At 46.2% G+C, this 11,003-nt stretch overlaps 1 long non-coding RNA gene across 1 annotated transcript; it reads left to right on the top strand.

Annotated features, from left to right (window-relative positions):
* The first annotated feature begins 835 nt into the window (after positions 1-835).
* LOC112412707 (uncharacterized) lies at positions 836-8,090 on the top strand. The gene is made up of 3 exons (XR_003005848.1): positions 836-962; positions 4,433-4,566; positions 7,173-8,090. It is a non-coding gene; the product is annotated as an uncharacterized LOC112412707 (long non-coding RNA).
* The last annotated feature ends 2,913 nt before the right edge of the window (positions 8,091-11,003 follow it).

Here is an 11,003-nt window from a genome sequence, read left to right on the forward strand (position 1 = left end):
AACAGATAATCACATAATGAATCCCCATATAGCCATCACCTCCATCAACAATTATCAAAGATATTACGAACCCGGTTCCATCCCTCAGCTGCCTTTTTTATTTATAATTCTTGTTGTTGTTTTTGTTTTGCTGGAGTATTTTAAAGCACAGCTCATTTACCCATAAATAGATCAGTAGGCATCTCTAATTGATAAGGACATTTTCACAACCTATCCATCTTTAACACTAAGAAAATTTCACCTACCATGTGAAACTTTTTTGGATGATATATATCCATTTCAAACTACCACCCCCCCAGGTCATTTTGCTTGGGCTGTTTGGCCTTTTTAACCAGAGGCAATTTCATCTATCTACTTTGCATAATTTCTTATACACATTTCTATAATTCTTATCATATTCTCTTTCCCTACAAAGAATTTTTGCTCCACTCAGATGTTCTCTACACTTTCATCACATTCTCTTTTCTGAGCATCAGATGATTGTAGGCCTTTGAACCTACACACTGTTGTAATTCTGATCTTCATGGCCTCTCTTCAGTTTCAGCTCAACATTTCCAGTTGAAGTGACAGTGTTTGCTGAGATCTCAGGGTCTCCCTGCCCATTTTCCGTGTTGTAGGCATTTACATAGGCATTTGGGGAAGTCATGGGTTTTCCCCAAAGCATTTCCTACTTACCAACGGCCTAGCTCACAGCAGAGTTCAGAATTTCCCTCAGATCGATACACTTACTTTAGTCTGATATTAACTCATCTTCCTTAAATCTCCCCTTGCTGAGGCAGGGGGCAGCCTTTTCCAAGAGTTCTGATCTTCACCAGGTGTCTCTCTCCTTTTACTCAGGTGGACTTTCCCAAGAAAATCCTACTGCAAGCAAGAAACATCAAGCTTCTCTGTGAGGGCACTACACAGATCAAAGGCACGTGGATCTTTCTCTCTAGCACGTATCTGTTTTACTTATGTTTCAGGTAGGAGAACTGTCTACTTCTTCACTCCTTCTCACACAGTCCTGAAGTCAAACCATCCAGGTTTGGCCAAAGAGGTTTAGTCAGTATAGGTTAGTAGGTGATGGAGTTACTGGTTGTGTTGGTGCATGTTTCAGGGTGTGATAAGCTCTGACTGCTTTTGGAAGAGTTAGCCCTCAGTGTTTGGGGACTTCTGGGAAGCACGGCACTAAAGGACAGAGGGAGGGTGGACTTACAGATAATGGGCCAAGAGCCTGCAGAGCTTTTTGCCAAGGCTGATCTCAGGTCTATGCAAGCCCACAGAAAAACATTGCCAAAGCCAAAATCAAGTCATGGAGGATCATTCTGGGGAGACCACAGAGACCATCTTGTCAACCATTCCAATCTTATGAACAAAGGAACTGATGCTTAGGAAGGTGACCTGAAGGACTTGCCCAAGGCTGGAGAGAGAAGCATGACCAAAACCAGGTCACCTGACTCTAACGAGGGACACTGTCCATCTACCCAACCAAACCAAACTGTCTCTGGCTGGTGACACTCTCCACCTACCCAACCTCTACCAAAGCTCAGAAGGCCAGTGACGTTTCTCTAAAGCATCTCATCTTGTCCAGAGCCTAAAATCACCTCAATGGGGTTGACCACCATGGTCAAACTAATTCCAAGGGACTCCAAAGATAACTTGCTCTATCCGGGGTCCCATCAATTGCAATTCTGGAATCCCTCATCATGGACATCAGGAAGATGGGACTAGATATTGGCCTGTTGGGTGAGGTAAGGGCTACTGAAAAAGAAGAGAATGGTTGGCCTAGGATAAGATGAAAAATACACTTCAAAGGGAATAGACTACTAACCCTGCTGTCCTCCGGAAGCCCCAATCCAACGCTTCAATTCCCTCCTACCCTTGGCCTGCCTCTGTCCTTAAAGTACTCAGTCTTTTGTCTGTGAAAAGACAACAGGATTGGGTCTTTAAGAGAAGAAATAAATAGTAAGTAGTTCTCCAGGTTTTCTGCAGCTATGTCTCATATTTGACAATCTCACACTCACCGACTTGACAGTCTGCTTTCGCTAATCCATATGCATATAAGGTGTATATTACCCCCACGTCTACGAGATTCTCACTTAGCCAACGACATCTGTCTGTGAACTGTCACGAAATGCTAGAATGATTCTTTTTCTTTTGTGGTGTCAATTCCTCTATCTGTCATTATGAACCTTGTTAAATACCCTCTTCCCTCCCCTTATGAAAGGCATGAACTGAGTGCTAAGTTTCAAACATACCCCCTTAGCACACCCAGATGGGGAGAAAAAAAGCACATCTAGCTATCTACTTAATCAAACATCTACTTTTACTCCATCAACGGGGAGGAGGCCCTTTTGTACATTTAACAAATTCAAGCAATTTAGCAACTGGGTTAAAGCCTATGTAAAGTACTTCAACAACATGGGAAATAAAGACACTGGTCTTCTGTCTTAGAATTGGTTAATGGAAGACGTGAAGTCTCAAAGCGCGCACAACCGCGGGTTCTTACGGAGCTGCCCTAATGCACTGCTGGGAAAACCTTGTGAAGTTTTCCATCACGGGGGGAGGTGGGTTGACAGTCTTTGCCTTTGCTGTCAGTTCCACTGTGGGAGGATCCTAAATTTATTACATCTAGGAAATAATTCTGGTGCAAGCCTATCCTGGAGGAAGCAAAGAAGCAAGGCATGCAGCCCGCTCTTCCAAATGTATTGTCTGTTATTACTACAAGGCTGTGGGCCGAGTCTTGGCAACTCCATGGGCAGGGACCTTGGGCGCTTCTCGGTCTAAACTTGATCAAGGGGAGGCAGAGCAAGAAAGAGGTCCCATTGGCCTTTCTTCATCTACCAGCTTGACAAGCCCTAGCTAAACAATATATTCAGAAAGTTAAAAGGAATCATCACAGTGGAGCAGCAGTGTTTTCCACTGGTGTGAATGTCTCCATCAAATACCATCTCTGCTAAGTCATCAAAATGCTCAATACCACCTGTTAGAAGATCAGATGTCAAATATTACTTTTGGATCAAGAAAGAGCTTTGTCTCTTTTTTTGCAATCTCCTCACTTTGGGAGGGTCCATCACCTCAGTTTCCTCATCCACAAAATATGAATAATAGCGTGGTCCAACTTCCTGGGGAGGAGAAGATAGATGAGTGCTTTTTGCTGACTAGCTCAAAAGCCACGCAAATATAAATCACTGAGTACTGCACACGCTGCCTTGCTGCTGCTGTAGGCGCCTGGAGCTGTCACTGAAGCCTGCGAGAGCTCCAGGAACCTACAAGAAATATGTGCTGGGAGAGCCGGGTCCAGTGTCTTTTGGTGGTGATGACTGAAACGCTGTTGTAGTGGAGGGGCAGCTGCTAAGTTTATGGTTCTCGACCACTGAACTTGGACTTGCTCTGAGAAGCCTGCTCCATCAGGCCATCCAGCTCCAAGGGCATCAATCATTTGGTGCAACACTGTGTCTTATGGGCTTAATGGTATTGGAATCTGAAGGGCCAGAAGCCGCCCTTGGAAATGAACAAAGGGCTGTTCACAGGCTGGAGGAGTGAGCGCAAGATGGACCTGACTTTTGCTTCACAAATAATCTAATAATAAAGGACTTAAACCAACACGCAGGCTCTATCGATCTATCATAGCGATTGAACGATCAGTAAACGCACACGTGCACCCTACAACCTAGCAAATGGAGCCAAACCTCTCAGTTGTATCCTCAGGTTAGTTACATGGCTTGTCACCTTTTGGTGATCGTGGAATGTGTCCCCTACTACAGTTAATCATCTTACAAACGTATACAAATCCCCCATCTCAACTTGCACCAAGTACTAGCAATAGCCTTTGCTATCATCTATCAATCAATACATTACCCCTTCTCCCCAAATGCAGGGTCATTTACTATAACCTATTGGAAAATGCTGCTCGGCAAAGAATGTTTATGAGATATAATCATAGAAAATAAAGGGATATTATAATGAGAAGTCAACCCTTCAGTTTAATTGCAAAAGACTGTTTGAGCTAAAGGAAATAGTGTATTTGAGCTCTGAAGTGGAAATAAAGTTGCCAGTTTCTGAAACGCATATCATAGAAAATGAGTTCTTTTTCTTCATTAGAAAAAACGTATCTGCAAGTAATAAGAATATTACGAGTAAATACTAAAAGAATACATAGCCATTGGGCTGTGAGTAGCTACAGAGTACATTATATCTTTGAATAATCTCTAAATCACTGACTTAGAGAAATACTGAGTCCTGGCCTTGCTAAATTATAATCTGTGTTCTTATCCTATAGAAATGAAAAGGATCATCACCCCACACAACCAGAACAGGAGAAGTTTATTATGAATCTGAAGTGTTGCATTTGTAAATTATTCTTTGTCTCCTTTTTGAAAAATAGCTTGAAAATGAACAGAATAATGTATGTATAAGGATAGTATGAACTAAATTGTCATATTCTCTATAGACCTAAGGAGGAAAGAAATGTGGAACTTGCTGTGCTAAAGTTGTTGTTCCTAAGGAAGCACTAAACAGGTGAAGGCGAAACCCTACGATGTGCATGAACCTGGTGCCCCAGATGGACAGAGGAACAAAGAGAAGGTAGGTCCTTCCAGCTCTAAAGCCAGGAAAAAGCAGTTCCTATGCAAATTTGAAAACAAAGATGACAACTCTTTGTTGTTTGACTTAAACAAAAATTGTTTTTTCTGAGTTAGAAAAGTCAGATTAACCCTTCAAAATCAGTACCCATAAATGGAAATACCAGTTAACTGTTCTGGTCACTGTTGCAGCCACTGAGGAAACAAAGGAAAAGTATTCTATCTTCCTAGAGAGTAAACAAAATAAGTGTTAACTCTACAACATGGTACAGATGATAAGGGCTGTAGGGAAAAAAGGAAAGAAAGGAGAACAGGAAATTCTTGGGTGGGGTGGGGGGAGGGTTGTCGTGCTTTACAGAGGGTAGAAGTGACAGTCTCTGAGCCAAGATGACATCGGAGCAAAGACTTGAAGCCAGAAGGAGGGCAGGCAGGCAGGTACCCGGAGGACAGTGAGCTGGTCCAGATGCTTGAAAAGTAGCAAAGCAGAGCCAGGTGGCTGGAGACAAGTGAGCAAGGGGCACAAGAGCTGGACATGAGACATGGGAGAGACATGAGGAAGGAGAGAAAAATCACACATCCTCAGGACTTCGGCTTTAGTCAGAGAGCGCTGGCACACTGTCCAGCGAAGAAGCACACAATCTGACTTCATTTTTCTCAGGCTCTCCCTGGGTGCTGTGAGGGGCGAAGACAGAAGCAGAGAGTGCCTAGGAGGGCCCACAGTTTGCAGATGGAAGGCGACCGTAGTTTGGACCAATATGGTTGCCATGGAGATGAGAGGAGGTTGGGTTCTGGATACCTGTTGGAAGAAGAGCTGGCACGAGGTCTTTGCAGATGGGATGGGAAGAGAAGGAGGCATCCTGGATGACTTCAAGGTTTTTTGGCCTCAGCCATTTCCAGTTGCTATTAGATAAGATGAAGCAGGTTTGAGGGGAAATATCAGGGATTTGGTTTGAGGCCATGGTAAATATGACATGCCAATTAGATCCCCAGGTAAAGTGTATGAATCCTGATTTCAGAGGGAGGTCTGAACTGCAGATGTCAGGATACACATGACATTGAAAACTATGTCTGGGGCCTTGTGTGGAGAGCTCCAGCATTTCAGGAAGGAGACGGAGAAGCCCATGACACAGGGAAAAACCTGGCAAATGTGGCCTCATGAACATCTACCTCCCTGATGTCATCAGGTCCAGAAGAAATGTTTATTGGTGTTATAGGTAAACTTTAAAGCCCTAGATCAATGCTCACTTACTACTCCTGGAACCAGCTGGGCTTTGCACCAACCACTTTGAATTAATTCTTCCCAGCTCTTCTCAGATAAAGAAACAATCAATTTGCAACTTGGTCGAGGTGAGTCCCAACTGCGAGCCTGCAAACCCCTTTCAGGCACTTGGCCTTCTTCCTCACCTGCTTTCTGCTGGATGTCACCTTCCAAGAATCCTCAAGGACCTCCTTAAGCAGGGGAAAGGAAAGAGAGGGGACTAACATGGACTACCGGGCACTAGGATTGAAAATTTACATCCAGGCTCTCAATCCATCTTGAAGCCAACTCCATGAAGCAGGATTGACCTCTCCTGTTGTAGATACAGATAAGAACATGATGGCCAGAGAGGTGATGTAATTCAACTAAGTTCCTACCGTGGCCTTACCTGGAGCTGGGAGAGACACCGATATCTTCAGGACAGTTTCCACTATAGAGACCCAGAGCTCAACCGCTTCTCCAAAACCATCCCAATTCCTCTACAGATGGGACAGGAAAGATTTATGATGTATTAACACTGAAAAGAGAAAGTTGCTATAACAATACAAAAATAGCTAGACTCAATGTCTATGTACTTTACAGATTGGAAAGCCCAGTCACAAACCTTCATCTTTCCTGGATGTGTCGATCTGATCCCTTTACCAAGACTGGTGCTGCCAAGATCGGCAACTTGGCCTCAGGGGAAACAAAACACTGAAAGTGACCTGGAAAGAAAGACTCTTCACCAGCGGGAGGAGGATGTCTTAAATGTCCTTAATGAGTCCTTGGAGGGATCTCAGCTCTCTGCTGGGAAACAGGGCATAGGCAGGGGGCATAGCTGAGAGAAGTGACCGAGATTTGTATTCCAGCCCAACCACTTAGAAACTGAATACTTCAAAAGTATCGAACACTGATTCAGTGCTAAGTATCCATTCAAGGTTGCTTAGCGCACATTGACTCATTCAGACTGTGGACGTTACTGATGAAGATCTGACTGTTGGTGGTGGTGTCATATTCCCATTTTTACGGAAGAGGAAACTGAGGCCCGGGGAAGCCTAGGAGCTTGCCAAGCTCCCAAACGCAGTTTGGCTCCAGGGTCTGGCCCTTAACCTTCAACCCCGGGCAAGCCACGCTCTCTGAACTTGAGTATCCTCGTTGCGTTGTTAGACGGAAAATAACCTGGCAATAATAGTCTGGCAATGTCCTCCACATAGCTGGGCTCAATAGGGCTGTTACCTGAATATGACTGTTCGCCTTTGGTTAATTGTCTCTTTTGAGGAAACTCTTCTAGAGCCCCCGCAGGTAGAGAAGACCAGCGCTTCCTACACCAGCTCGAGTACCACTGAGCAGCTTCACCCTCTGTGTGTCCACAGGCTTTGTGTCTGAATTTACCACAGCGCGTTGCACGTCAAAATGCAGTTGTTTCCACTTTTCTGGATTAGCAGTTAGAGGCCCTTCAGGGATAAGACCACATCTGATGCTTCATGGGGACTACCTGTCTCTCAAATACCACCCGCAAAGGTAGGCGCTCAATGGATACACGCTCTTTGCATAAACGAATAAATGCATCCCACCGGAAGGTGTGACACCACCAGAAATAGTGTTCCAATCCCGAACTTACCCCATACAGTCAGTGGGGGGAGGGTGACACTCAGCTCTCGGTTTTCTTTCTCCTAATCTGTTCAGATCACTTCAATATCTGCTTTTCTTTTACTCACACAAAACATCTTTAAACCTTTTCATTGGAAGGCTTTTGGGTGAATCTATCTCCTCCAAATCACTATATCTGACTCAGTTTGTTTTTCAGTTGCTTCTAAGCAAACGATATTGATAAAAAGTCACTGTTTTTGAGAGTCTAAGTGTATTCTTCTTACAAATATCAAAGGGAATAAGGTGAAAGAATTATCATAAAGCGGGAAGGATTTGCTTGTCAGCTGCCTCACATCCTTGATTCAAAACCCAGCTGCGCTGCTGCATTTCTCTGAGTTTCAAAACCAGGAGCCACGGAGCCTCTGGAGAGGACATGGTGCACCCTGAGGGGTCTCCTTCTGGGTCCCCAGGCATTTCCCACCCGGGCTCTGCCAGCTGGACGGTCTTGGCTCTGCATGAGCCGCCCCCCACACTTCCCCACCCCTGAGTCCTGGTTCTTCACTTCCAAACCCAAGGAGTGAACCCCAAGGAAAAGGGTCGAGGCCTTGCCCCAGGCTGGAAAGCTTTGGTTTTCAAAAACAGAAGAACCAGAAGCTGGAGGTCATAAAAACTGGGAAAAAGAAACCAGAGCAGCAGAGCCCTTGTTGCAGAAGTTTCATCCCAGTGCTTGGTCTTTTTCCTCAAGTTCATGATCCTTCACACCATACAGAACCACAAGCGTTCTGTATGAGTTTCACACTACAGAAAGATAACAGAAGTTCATGTTTTACAGAAAACTTTACCTATTATTTAACAAGATACTTACTATTTCTCAACCGCTGGAGGCAAAGGGATGCTCATTTTATTGCTGTTTAATAGATTTTCTTAAAGAAAAAAACCATCATCATCGTAATTACTTACATACATTATCTCATTTAATTTCTCTGAATTCTAGCAACACCATTGGAAAGTTGGTATGCTCTGTAGATGACAAACTGAAACTCAGAGAGGTTAAGTAACTTACCAAGACTCACACAGCTAGTAAGAAACAAAACTAATAACCACACTTATCACCTCAACTATCCTTTTCCTCTACAAAACTCACTCTCCTTTAAAATGCAATCCAGGCTCTGCCAGAACAAAAGCACCCGTAGCCGACTCCATTATTACAGTAAGTTCTGAACAAGTAGACTTTGATTAATTCTATAGGTGTTTTTATTCTTCTGAGAAGATTATCTCGAAAGAAAAAAATGGTAATTTAGCAATTATTGTCTGAATGAACTAAGCTATTTTTAACACTCTAACGTTATGGAAACAGCTATCTATCTATATCTATCTATACACACACACACACACACACACACACACACACACACACACATATATATATTTCTAAAGAAAAAATGACACCTGTAACTTTTCAGAGGATCACACCTGTTTCAATTTCCACTGATACGTTTTCTCCTCCAATGTGTTTTTTAATGTTTATCGTTTTTATTTTTTATCGAATGAAAGATTCTTTAAATTATACAGTGCTTTACAGTTTAAAAAGTTTCACACACGTGGTTTCACGTAATCCCATAATAACCCTTTTTTTAATCCCCTACCCCTATATAGATCTTCCAATATGCTTTTATTGTTGTCTTCAGCAGCTTTAACTTCTGATGGAAGGGTCATCTCTGGCCCCACGGACCCAGGTTACAAGCCGAGTTCCTTCCGCTCCACCTCTTTGCAGTGGTACATGAGACTGGCTAGTAATAGTAGAGTTCATAATAAATAATAATTACTGCTCACAGAGTCCTCCTCTCTGCTATAGCAAGAAGCATATGGCAAGGAGTTTTGTATGTGATCTACTTTATTTACCAAAAATTCCGGGAGGTAGCTTATATTATTACCGTCAAGGTATAGATGGGGAAACTGAAGCTCAGAGAGGTTAGTGACCTCGGTCAAGGTCACACAGCCCAACGGCCTGGGCTCCTAGCCTCATGCTCTTCTGCCTCAGGAGGCTTTGCCTTGGTGGGATGAACACATCTGAGTCCTCGACACGCACTCCTAGGGAACCACGGCACACATTTAAAGAGAGGAGCCTGGGGGGCGGAGCTAAGAGTGTCGCACTCATCCAAGGTCATGACCCCTCCACCGGGTCATCTGCCTCCCTTGGGGCCCTGCACCCTATGTTTACTGCCTCATTGAATCTTGACAAGGACTCTTTAGGATGAAGTCGCGTTTATTTCTTTTGCAGATAAAGATGAGGCTCAGAGAGGTTCAGTAACCTTCCCAAGGTCACACAAGTAAGGGAAGGACTAGGAATTAAGTCAATGAACCTTCTACAAGTCCAGCCTCCTCTGGGCTTTTAAGCGCGGAGTTAACTGCCTCGGGCTCAGCACAGCAGAATTTCAGGACAAACCGAGTACTAGTGTCGCAGAGGGGGTCCAGCAAGAACTTGGCATATGCTGTTTGTAGCTCAAGGATGGTAGGAGAGACTTCTCCCAGGGATGGCAGAGGCGAAGGTGGTCAACAGGGCCCCTGGCCCCGCCACGACCAGCCTCCTTAGACGGGCCACAGCCTTCCCTGGCCTCACTCAGCTGCCCGTTCCCTTTGCCCGGAGGCACTTCTCTCCACTTGGAAGGCCTGCCCAGCCTGCCGCTTCGAGGCCCCAGAGCCCTTTCTCGCTCTTCCCATGGAAAGGCGCGGTCCCGTTTTGTTTGTCCTGCTCGCAGCGATGCGCCGCCGTTTATCTGAGCCTTACCGATGCGCCCCTGCAAGTCTTGAAAGGCCGCGGTCTGGGCTCGTGTAACAGACCCTCCCCTGGCGCCTGGGCGGGGGTTGGAGGCGATGCCCAGCACAAATCTGTTGAATTCATGACTCCTGCTCTTCTGCTCAAACTGAGCACTCTCGCCGGGCTCCTGCCGGGTGGGGCCTGCCTGATCAGAATGACGGATTCCTCGCAGAGGACGAAGAGGTGCGCCATCAGAGCCGGCATTCCCGTTTGAATCGACACTCAGCGCCTTACACTCCCGCTTCGGGGCTCGCGGAGGGAGAGGCTGAGGCGCAGAGAGCCGAGGAGGGGTTACAGGTTTGCCTTCCGAGCCGCCCGCGCCGCCGCCGCCCTTTCACACTCGCGTGTGCACACAGGCCAAGCCGGAAGGCGCGATCCTAACTTGTGCCTCGAGCGGGTGGGAGGGAAGAGAGACGAGAGGTATTCCATTGGTTGTCTGGGAAAATGAATTGCACCTTCCCCTCACTTGCGGAGGATCAACTTTTCCCACCCCCTCGGGTGGGCACTCATAACCTGGGGTCGCAGCCAGAACCGGGAAGCCAAGTGGCCCTAGCTGGAGGGAAACGAAGCCGGGCGGGCAGTGGGCTGCCCTAGACGTCGGGGAAAGTGCTTCACGGGACCCCGAGTGCCCCGGGCGGGCGAGCACGCGGGTGCCCCGACGAGCGGCCCGGGGCACAGGGTCGCGGGTCCCCTGGAGGGCGCCCCGGCTTCAGCGGCCCCGCACGCGTCGTCCGCGCCGGACCCCCAAGGGTTAAGCGCGGGCCCCGCGGCGCGGTGGCAGACACGCCAGCCAGCC

The sequence above is a fragment of the Neophocaena asiaeorientalis genome, unplaced genomic scaffold, assembly GCF_003031525.2.
Source record: "Neophocaena asiaeorientalis asiaeorientalis breed wild unplaced genomic scaffold, Neophocaena_asiaeorientalis_V1.1 scaffold191, whole genome shotgun sequence".
In the NCBI taxonomy this organism is placed as follows: Eukaryota; Metazoa; Chordata; class Mammalia; order Artiodactyla; family Phocoenidae; genus Neophocaena; species Neophocaena asiaeorientalis.